The following is an 11,150-nucleotide window of genomic DNA, read 5'->3' as shown; positions in this document are numbered from 1 at the left end:
ACGAGTCTCTAGATTATTAAATGACAGTTGAGATGCCAGCTTTCCTTTTTTTATCATGGAAGCTATTCCCAGGATCTGTGACATCTGTGGTGGCTAATCCCCCATAGAGAAACTGACATTAAAAGGAATTCACACTGTGGTGAAGCCATACACCATTACAATGTTAGCTATGGGTATCCAAAGCTCTCCTGGATTCTACGCTGCAGAGCAGAACAGGAGTGAAAACTGCCAAGGTTGGTTTCCACATTTGCATTGCAAACAATAGCTTTATAAACTGTGCCTTTGAACTACTTCACTGCAGTGAAGATTTCCAACATCTATCATAGGAAACAGAAAAGATTGCTGCACACCACTGTTCTCATCAGGTGTCCTGAATGCCTTGCATCTTTCAAGAAATATGTCTTTTCAATTGCTACCCACATCCTTTGCAGCATATGAATTAAATGCAATGCTTTTTAATTTGATAAAAACGGGAAGGGATGACTATGAAATATCATGGTAATCTCTCCAAACAAATTGGGCAGTTGACAAATGTATAGTTACCCACAGCAACTTTTCAGAGGAAAAATTACTAATAACAAGGAAAGAATAAGTCCATGCACCACCTCGTCCCAGGTATTTAAGAAGTATGGTCTTGGTTCCATTCCAGAGTCACGCTCCACCAGTCTTCCAATCCTGACTTCACTCCTGTTCTTGCTTTCTCTTACAAACCCCTCCAATTTAACAACTTATTTTATTTCATTTCTGATAATGACAGGATCATTATTTTTCATCTTCTATCTTGTGCTTTTGGATTACAAATCTTTTATCTCTGCATCGCCTCATTTTGACCTCATCAGAACACTGCTGCACCATAAGCTTTCCAGTACAAACCAGGTCAAAGAGTGATTATTCCTTTTGAATAGAAGGTTCATGTCATTCAGTGATTCCACCATCATTCTGCCAGAAGGGAAGAAACCCAGAAACTAGCAGATCACTTCATAAAAGAACTTCATTTGTCGTTTCTTCACGTCAGCTGTGCACAGCCATCTGCTTGCAGGTAGGTAGAGCAGCAGTTGTAAACCAGCAACTAAACAGGACAGACACTGGGAAGAAAACAGGGAAGTACCCAGAACAAATTGTGTCAGTAAAAACAGAACTGCCAAGGAACCCAAGTGCGTTTGCGTCCAGCATTTGCCTCTGCTAAAAAGCTTTGAAATAGGAAGCTACTTCTGCTCCATTGCTTTTAGAAATAAAACTCCTAAAAGGGACATGACCTTTAAAGATCTCATACAAGGAACTGTAGGGCTCAAGCTCATTTACAACCCAGGACTAAGTCTTTATAGTGGTATGGCAGTAACTCAACACATAAAAACCATCACAAATACTTCATTTCTGCAGCATTAATCATACTTTCCGCTAGCCTTGAAACACAGCATTCTTTCATCCAAAACAGCATCCCCAAAGTAATACTACATATTTTAACTTTGCTGCTATGATGAGAATAGCAATTACTGACTATGCACATACTTTCCACTTATTTAGTCAAAATTACTCACTCTTTTTGAAGCTAGTCTTTTATACTGGCTTATATGATAGCAAATATATAAATGAGACCTTTCTACAGCATATTACTTACTTCTCTTATAAGTTAAATGACTCATTATGTTTATCTGAATTGTAGCACTCTCCTATCATTATATATTCATATCTCACTAGACCTGCATTCTTTTCTTTGCTGCATGAAGTAATCTTTCAATGATTGCTTCACCATGCACTGTATAATTAGCACTGGGGAGAGAGAGGAAATTTCAACAAAAAACCTAAAATGATTAAATAATTAAAGGTTCAAGCTACCTCAGAAGAATCACATCTAAAAAAAAGGTTGACTTATGACACTCTAAAAGAATATAAACAATGTCAATAAAACACTGACAGAGTTTTATTCTCCCAGAATCATCTAACAAAGGAGACACACAGTCATTGGGTGGTAAGCACTGTAACAGCATCAGAATTACAGCTCAGTCCTGGTCTACTTCAACAAGATTGTGTCCCATTGCTCTGAACTCTTTAAGCTTCTCAGAAATACTGGATCTGTTGAGCACAGAGACAGTCACAGTGAACCAGTGGGCCCTGAAAGCACCTCTCTAACTGCACATAAAGACAACAGCAACCCCATGCAGCACTACACTTTCTATGTACTCTATGTGTTTCATTTATTTTTAACCCAGGCAGCACACGATAGATCACACAGGTACAATGACAAATCTATGGACAAAGGAAACAATTTAACTTTTAAAAGTTTAATTTTCTAATGGGAGCTGACATAAATCACATTTGAGTCACTGAAAATATGATTAGCTAAAGGTACAGGAAAGTATTTTCAGCCATAACATCACAAAAATATAAAAAGTTGTAGCTCCATTCTGGTTTGCACTTAGAAAGCAGGACACTTTGGATAAGGACTTTCTTTCTCTAGGTAGCCATATCTACCACAATGGACCCTTGACTTATAGAGCAATAAAGCAGCTACCAGAGCACACATCAGACAGACAATTTTTTAATGTGTTATATTCTAATGTTAACTGAAACAAAAAATTAGGTCTAAGGCTATCAAAATCCATAAAAAAAGATCTAAGAGTTGTCAAATTAGCATGAAATCCAACAGGCTGATAAATGTGAGTAATCTCAAATATAGGAAACTGTGAATTCTAGATGATAGCAGCAATGCTTTCTCTGTGTGATCAATATGGACAGACATCCAAAAAGCAGGTTCTCCCTACTGTTAAGCAAATGTCCATCTGACTGTGAACTATGACAATGAAATATGGAGCTTCAGTTCCACATAGAAGCAGTAGTTCCTATATTATCAAAATTGAAATCATGTCAGATATCCTTGCAAATATATCCAAATCTCAGCATTGCTGGAGAATCAGTGTTGACCCAAACACTGAATAATATGCCCAAATAAAATGAGTCAAACAGGAGACAGCACAATCCTGATGTTCCAAGCTGTACACAAAAGCCTCCTAGTCATCTTCCCAAGGTCCTTGGGTGCATGAAATAGGCATGAATTCGAGCTCTTCAATGGCCTAATGGCTAAAATATTGTTATACTGAAGATCAGGCAGCTCTCTAGGAGGGGGGTTGACCTACTGGTGGTCTTCTGGCTTGTCTGCAGGCCAGCAGGTACAGTAGCCATGTGCCATTACTAGAGCAGCTTAATGGCCATTTTTTTATGGTAACAACTGAGGAAGGCAGCCAACCATTCCCAACAGGGTTTCTGCAGCCCTAAAGTTCTAGGAGTTGGGCCAGGTGGACTGAGGTTTTCCTTCACGTTTGAATGCTAAAATCAGCCTGAAGATTTTTGGCAGTCACATCCAACTATATAAAGACAACTTGAAGCAGCCAGCGGCAAAAAAATAAAGTAGGCAGCTGGAAAGTCAAGGGCACAGGAAGAAAGGCATGGTAATACATCCCTGCAAGAAAGCAAGAGAGCAAGTGCACTTTCTGAAACAAAGGGCTGGGAACTATAAGCCAAGAAATTATTTAGTGTCATTTGATCTTGTTTTAGATAAGCAGTACTACAGGTATTGTGTGTGAATAAGGAACTGTTTTTACATGTCTTTCCACAGGAAAACTTCTCCTCTCAGCAGAAACAATCTGTAAAACTCTAAACAAGTAATAAAGCTCTTAGGCTATTAATAGCCTGCATTTATGAAGTACCAGTTGTCATCAAGAATACTCAGTGTACCAGTCACTCCTAGAGAAACAGACCCATCATAAAACATACAGCAAGTGGTTGTATGATCAGTAAAGAACACTGAAATATAATTCTACATTTTGCTAAAAACAAATAGGGAAGAAAGAATATGACCAAATTTCTACATCTCTATTTTAGAATATGTTCTTCCTAAGCACCCATGTAAATGACCAACAACCTACATGTTCTAAAGTATTTAGGTAATTTATTTAAAAAGAGTAACACGATTTGCCATTGCACCTGCAGCAGATGTAACACAGAATTCACACTGAGACGTCATTTTAGCATTTTCCTTCAGGAAAACTCTTTTATCCCAAAGATACAATGGGCTCATTCTAATAATTCAGATATTTTAGGGACTTGTCACTAGCAGTGGAACTAACCAGAACTTCCTTTCCTGCAAACACTGCCCCTTCTTCCCTCCTGTGCCTTTACATTACATTGCACCCTAAACAATGGCCTTATCACAAAAATCCTTGTTTGGTGGACATCCTTATAACCTCTGCATCATGCAGAGGAGTGTCTGGAACTGTTCTTGTAAACTGCAGTGTTATCTTGCATTTAGATAAATTGTGTGAGCCTTCTGTATTCTTATGGAACCACATTCCCCTGGTCAAACAAACAAGATCCATCACTTCCAGTTACACTCACCAGCAGAATTCTGTATAAGCAGTCCCCATTAATAAATATCCTTCCATCCAAAAAGATAATCAGTAGGACTAACCTGAGAAGGAAAGCTGATGCTATTCACAAGTATTAACTAGAATCTGTGCTAAAATTAAAACAGAACACAGCAACCCAGAGGTCCAGTATAGTTGCCAACATTTTTCTCTTTCGTGTGTCCTCCAGAGGAGGACTCCAAACTGAACCACAAAACCAACATAATAGCATGAACTGAAGTTTCTTTCATCTAAAATAACCCAAAATGCCCTCCTGGAAAAAAAAAAAAAAAGAGGGGTGGGTGAGGGGGAAAAACTTGTCTTCCCACACTACTGCTAAATCTCTGGGTTAAAAATCCATGCAAATCTAATGCAATGAAGAAATGTGATGAAAATGAAATTAATGTACTTTTGTACATTTGAGGATTTGGAAGAATCCCCCTTTCTTTTGAACATATAAAATGAAAAGATCCACAACACCCAGAAGGCTGTGAATAATTATTTTTACTAACAGGACTGCCAGAAATTTTTAAACACTTACTAAGCACAAGATTTCAAGATTAAAAAAAAATTAACTTTTAAGTTTTTTTCCCCAGATTCCTTTCCTCAACAGACTCCACATAAAGAACTTATTTCAATTTTCCCCTCTATTAAAAATAAATGACATCAATAAAGCCAAAGAGGCATTTCTATTCATCTAAATTCTGCAAGGAAGCATATTTATGCAGATGGATGTGGCAGTGAACAGTACAAATCATTCAGAACTGTGGCTGCAGTGCCTCAGGTTTGGCCTTCCTTGTGAAGAAAACAATAAGCTCAATTCTGCTCTGTTAACTTACTGATTGCATAGGTGCCACTCAACAGCATATTTTCACAGCTGATCCAAATACATGTTCATCTTATTTCTTGTGAACTTTCAGTAGCTGAAGCTCTGCATCACTCAGTGGCAAATGAAGGCTATGGAACAGAAGTCAGAATTATTTATAATGAAAGCCAACAGAGAGCTCAAATTCTTCTGTTGTTTGCACTGAAGTAGTCCTAAAGTAAGTTGATTTCTAGAGCAAAATTGAGTTTTGATCGAATTTTGGCTAAAATATTCCAGGAGTTGTGCTAACAGTTAACTGTAAAAGGGTAGAATAGTCTTTTTCCCCTGGTGGGCTAAGCTAAACTCTTCCAAGGAGGAAGCATTTAACTCTTTATGAACTATAGCATCCTGAGAAGGAACAATGGTCCTATCTGCTTTGTTCTTCTCTCTTGCTGGTCAGCAAATATTTCGATCAATATTTCTATTAATTTCTGATCTCTAGAACATGTTGGTGTGGGCTGTGAAATCCCCACATATCAGGCCTGGTGTGAGAATTTTTAGCCTTTGTAAAACCTGGTCTCAGGTCTCTTACATGGTAGCCAAGATGGTGATGTAACAAAAACAGAAGCTCATCCTGGCTGCAAAGTGCCTTGAATCTCATATTCGCAGAATAAGCTCTCTAGGTATAAGGAAAATAACAGAAAGCCTATGGTCAATGCATCTTATAATCTGTTTCTAACACAAAGAGGTTTGCAATCTAATTACAGAGTCTTTCAGATTCTAATTAAAAAGGTTTAATTGGCTGTCTGTTGGCTAAAAGAAGTCATTATATTTACATCCTTATTCCAGATTTAGCCAGATTAAGCCATGTGCTTTTCTCTTTGGTTATAAATGTAAAAGATCCAGGTATTTAGCAGGTCTATACAGCAAGACAGACAGAATTTTTTCAGTGGAAAAACTGCCAAAGAATTAAAGAGAAAAATGTTGTCTGTAGTCAAGAATAGCCCATGCAACTCCTTCACTATAAAATTAAATGTACTTGAAGTGCATTCAAGTCAATTATTCCACAAAATGAGGTTATTTTAATCATGTCAGTGAAAAACACCATGACATCTCCAGGCAGGTAGGAAGGTGTTCAGGCACTGTTGAGCCAGGCAACGACAAGCAGCTGTAGAACATCTGCATGTTAGTTTTAAAGACCAGAGTCATCAGTTATCTTTAATATTCAAAGAACAGGAAAAACCAAGAAATGGTGATTTATTTATCTAGCAGCTTTTTCTGTATTATTTCTGTATTTGCCTAAGTGGGAAACTGTAGCAAAAGCAGAAAATAATTTAAAATCAACTAGAATAATTCTACTTCACATCCCTCAGTTTTTAGCAGATATTATCACTTCACAGAACAGGCTGTTACTTATTGTTTATATTTAGTGTTATATGTCTTTCAAGATCATGTACTGAGGAACAATCTAAAATAAATTAATACACGCAGCAAGAGATGAAAGAAAACAAAAATAACAAAGAGGAAACATGGTGTAGTATTAGTCATAAAATAAAGAGTTTGTGAGATCAGAGGGAGGGAAAAAATCAGGGTAACTAAAGGCTTAGGTGAGATCTGGGGTCAGACTATACCTGTCCTTCAGTTGTTTTTTCTTGACAGACCTGCAGCCCCAATTTAAAATGTGTGCTTAAGCCAGCCAATCTCTGTAGTTGGAGATGCTCTATCCTACCTTGGCTCCCTGTCCATGCTGGGCCTCTGTGCCTTAGCTCTGACCATGGCTCCTCATTCCACCACTCCTTGGCAAAGCTGATTAAATATGGAGCATCTTAATGGACTAGTGCATAAACACTAACTTCATTTTCATTGTATGGTATATAGAAATACAAATTAAAATACCTAAGCAGTATGTAGGAAATATCATTAAATATTCCAGTATATGGAAATCATTAAGAATTCCATGTAAGAAATCTCCCAAATTGCATAACAAAATCGCACACCCTCCTTCCTCCTCCTATCCCAGGAAAATAACAGCAAACATCACAGCCAACATGGCATATACAATTCCACTCTTGAAGTCTGAACCCTGAATCTTAAAGTCAGGCTTAACAGCTATCTTGAGCTGGAGGCAAAGGACCCAAATTAACTTTTATTAGTGTTGTCTGTGCTCCTTCACTGTTTACCCCCAAAGCAGCCTGGCAGTTTGTAGTTGAACATCAGGGGACAAGACAGAAAGCTGCTTTTGTAAATCCTAGGTAGAGTGGCTCCTACTGTTACTGTGGTGGTACAGCAAACCAAAGATGTGACTGCAACACAGACCAACGAAAAATTCTGCAGACTGTAGGTTAATAGTGCCCACATCTTTTCTGTCTCCTTTGCTGCTCAGTTAGATGTACCAATACAGGACAAAAACACAACTTCATTTTGGTACAGATCTTTATACACAGTTAATATCCCTTCAACTTTTGTCACCTACATGTACTCACCCCAAGTGCAAAGTTACTGATTTGTGTTCCTTTTTGGTCATGAGGTTGGCTTAGCAGTGCACCTCTGGAAAATCTTTCAGTTTTCATCATATTGCCTGTTGCTGTACTAGTATTATTCCCTTCCCATGTTTCACATCACAAATTATGTCAGAATAATAATGAATCAAATCAAAACACAGAATGACAGTGTTTGCCTGATCTGAACATGCTCTGAGAGTGTTATTAAACTCACTAAAATGCACATGCATAAATCTCTCATCATTTATATATGTCATTTATTATGTTTAAAAATATATAAGTATGGACATAAGTCATGGACAAAGTGTAGTTCAGCACAAAATGAACCTGTTAATGTTCAGTGTCCAACAAAAATTAGCTTTTACATGTTGTGGTAGTATGTCTTGCATCATTATTTAAGCTTTATGGATGTTTTTCTACTTTGTCTTACCCTTCCTCATCAAGCACTTCTTGGTGTTTTTCTCACAACTGTTAACATAACTTCACAATTTCCAATTATCTCTGTTGTTTTTTCCCTATTTTCTCCATGTACAAGGACAAGCTTAGCTATGGTCCTTCTTCCTAAGCAATTTCTGCTTAAAGCCTTGCTATTTTCCTCCATCTCTTGGAGGATGTAATCTCTTGGATAAAGTAAGTCTGCGAAACAAAATCATTTTAAGCATATTTCCTGTCAAGTTTCAGTCATTGGTATGTAAACGTGCATTTGTATTCTTGCAATTGCTCAAATGAGTGGTAAATTGAGCCAGGTAGAACTGAGATCCTGGAACTTTCTAACCACTACAATTAAACTCATAAGAATTTGATGATCTTGCAGCCTACTGACAAAAACTCTCATGTAAATTATTTTCTTATTGATTTTTGTTCCTTCGCTCTGGTAAAAGACCAAAAAAAAAAAAAGTGGTTTACTAAGTATTATCATAAAACATTTATGTTAATTTAAACAAAAAATAAGCAACCTGACTGGCAATCAAAACATTAAAACTAAGAAAAACACTGTAAACTTTATTTCATCCTGCAATTCTTCTAAATAATGTTTGTTTATAGCAATAAAAATAAGTATTACAATGTGCTGATAAGAACCTTTTAGCATGATTGAATAAACCTTGTGCTATTTTATATTAAAAAAAGTGATCAGACTTGCAAAGAAATACTCATTAGTAATTTGAAAACCATGTTATGCTACACTTGCACTTAATAAGTAACAATTTACATTTATGCAGTACCTTTTATCCCAATGCAATTTGCAACTTACAGCCAGAGATTATCACTTCATCTCCAGTGAAACTCAACTGTGAAGTGTTGCTCTGTATTACAAAGCACAAATTCTGGTAGGTAACAATAAATATAAGGTTTCAGTTGAGTAACTGTAACTCTTATATTTATGTCTCCAATTAAATAAAAAATATTAAATTATTTTTCTGAAGTTGCATTGCCCTTTTTATCTACTATCCACTTGTAAAATGAGAAACAGGTTCTGTAAAAAGCAGAAAAACATTTGCAAATGTGCCCTTATAGATTATCTGAACAAACCATTTCCAGCAATATTGCTGGTCCAGTGAGGATCCTGAAAGTGCCATCTAAGGTATGGTTAGAACTTCTTCCTGAACTGCTTCCTATGAACAACAGTATTTAGGATTGGCATGAGATCAGGAGCCACAATTAGAAATACTTTCAATGTTCACATATTTCCATAAAGAGAAGCTGTAAGAGAAAAAATAATAGCTACACCAAGCATTCAAAATGTAATAATATTACCTTTGAACAAATATAACTTGTATATTTCCATTTTCTGTGAATTTACTCTCAGGAATGCACATTTTCAACTTATAACCTGCAACAACAAAAATGAAAAATTTCTTCTTTAGAAACAAAGAAACAAACCAAAAAATATGGAAGGCAAGAAGTTATGTGACTCAAAATACTATGGTTTTAGGGCAAAAACACTGGCTAGCTTGCTATAAGGTTAAACAATCACTTTTGGTTTTCCAAGAAAATTTGGCCTGAGGGTAACGTTGACTGAAATTCATGTTTTCCTATACAGAAAAACAAAAGCACGTGAATGAAACGGACAGAAAATATAACACTGATAAAAACGAAAACACCTTCTTGCCCAATCAGCCTGTGGAACCACCTGCCTTAAGGTATGGTGAAAAACAAAACATGAGCTTAAAACTTCAAATACTAGTGGATCATTCCATCCTCAGCATGCAAGGCAAGTCCTTCAGAGACATAAATGTTTGACATGAGGATGTAACATCAGGACCTGACCACGCCACCACACATTTGTTACCTAATGCAACTCTCTGTAAATTTTCATAACCTGTTCAGATAAGTAAATTTTAGAATTAGCAGTCTCCTTTGGAGACAAGAAGACTGCAGAAGGGAAAGAAGGGTTTACAAAAACCTACATAAAAAGTCCATTCCAATTCCAGGATCAGATTCTGATTCTTGCCCTCTTCTTGCCTACAGAGGGCTGTTATTCAGTTGACCTTCTTTCCACCAGAGGGGTGACAAGGAAGGTGCTGCCACAAGAGGCAGCTCTCTAAGAACCTGTTGGTGACAGAACCAGACAGATCACTGACCTGACTGATTTCATTTCACAGGATACACAAAAGTCCTATGACAAGTGGCCACATTGTCGTTTTCTTGTTTTAAGTTAATAGAAAGAATAAGTAAAGCACTAATTGATCATCTACTGTGAAGAGATCTGGAGAAACACTTAAAGCAGCAATGTGAATACCCTGTCAGAATAAATCATAAAACATGCATTTCCATATATGTCTCAGAATGAATTCTTCATGCAGTCTGACAAGGCCATTCTGAACTGAGCACACCCAGTTCTTCTCAGACACTCATGCAGAAACACTTGCTACAACAATGGTAATGAGTGATGACATAAGGAATTTTGGTCTAACCAAACAAACTCCATCTGAACAGTTATATGCTTAAATTCTTAAACTCCTTCCCCATCTCCCTTGAGCAAATGAGGGTTTTATTTCTTTAAAGGTGATAAAAAATTGAAGATATAGTTGCCATTTAGTACATTTTTTTCAGCAAACCCTCTCAATAGAAGAGGAGCATAATAAACAGAAGAATAATAGGGCTACAGTGGAGCCATGTTCCTCCTCACAGACTGCATCCATCTCTCCTCAAATTCCACATCAGGCTAATTATTCTTAGGAAGAACTAAAATTGGTGCAGAACTCTAGCCAGACATCAACCTAGCCAGACAAATCTCTCATAGTTTTCATTTAATTTCATTTCCTTTCTGCAACTGTCAACTTTCTGACCCCAATTTCTTCTAAAGACTCTGTGTTCTAACAAGTGGGTTCAGAATTTAAAAAAAAAAAAAAAAGGAGAAGCTTAAACCAAAAGTTCATAGTAATTTCTAAGTATTTATTTCTAAGAGATTCATAGCTTGCAACAGGTCCTTAATCTCTGGAT

This window comes from Manacus candei, unplaced genomic scaffold, assembly GCF_025592945.1.
Source record: "Manacus candei isolate 608988 ecotype Guabito, Panama unplaced genomic scaffold, ASM2559294v1 h1tg000065l, whole genome shotgun sequence".
Taxonomy (NCBI): Eukaryota; Metazoa; Chordata; class Aves; order Passeriformes; family Pipridae; genus Manacus; species Manacus candei.
This window is presented reverse-complemented; position numbering follows the sequence as displayed.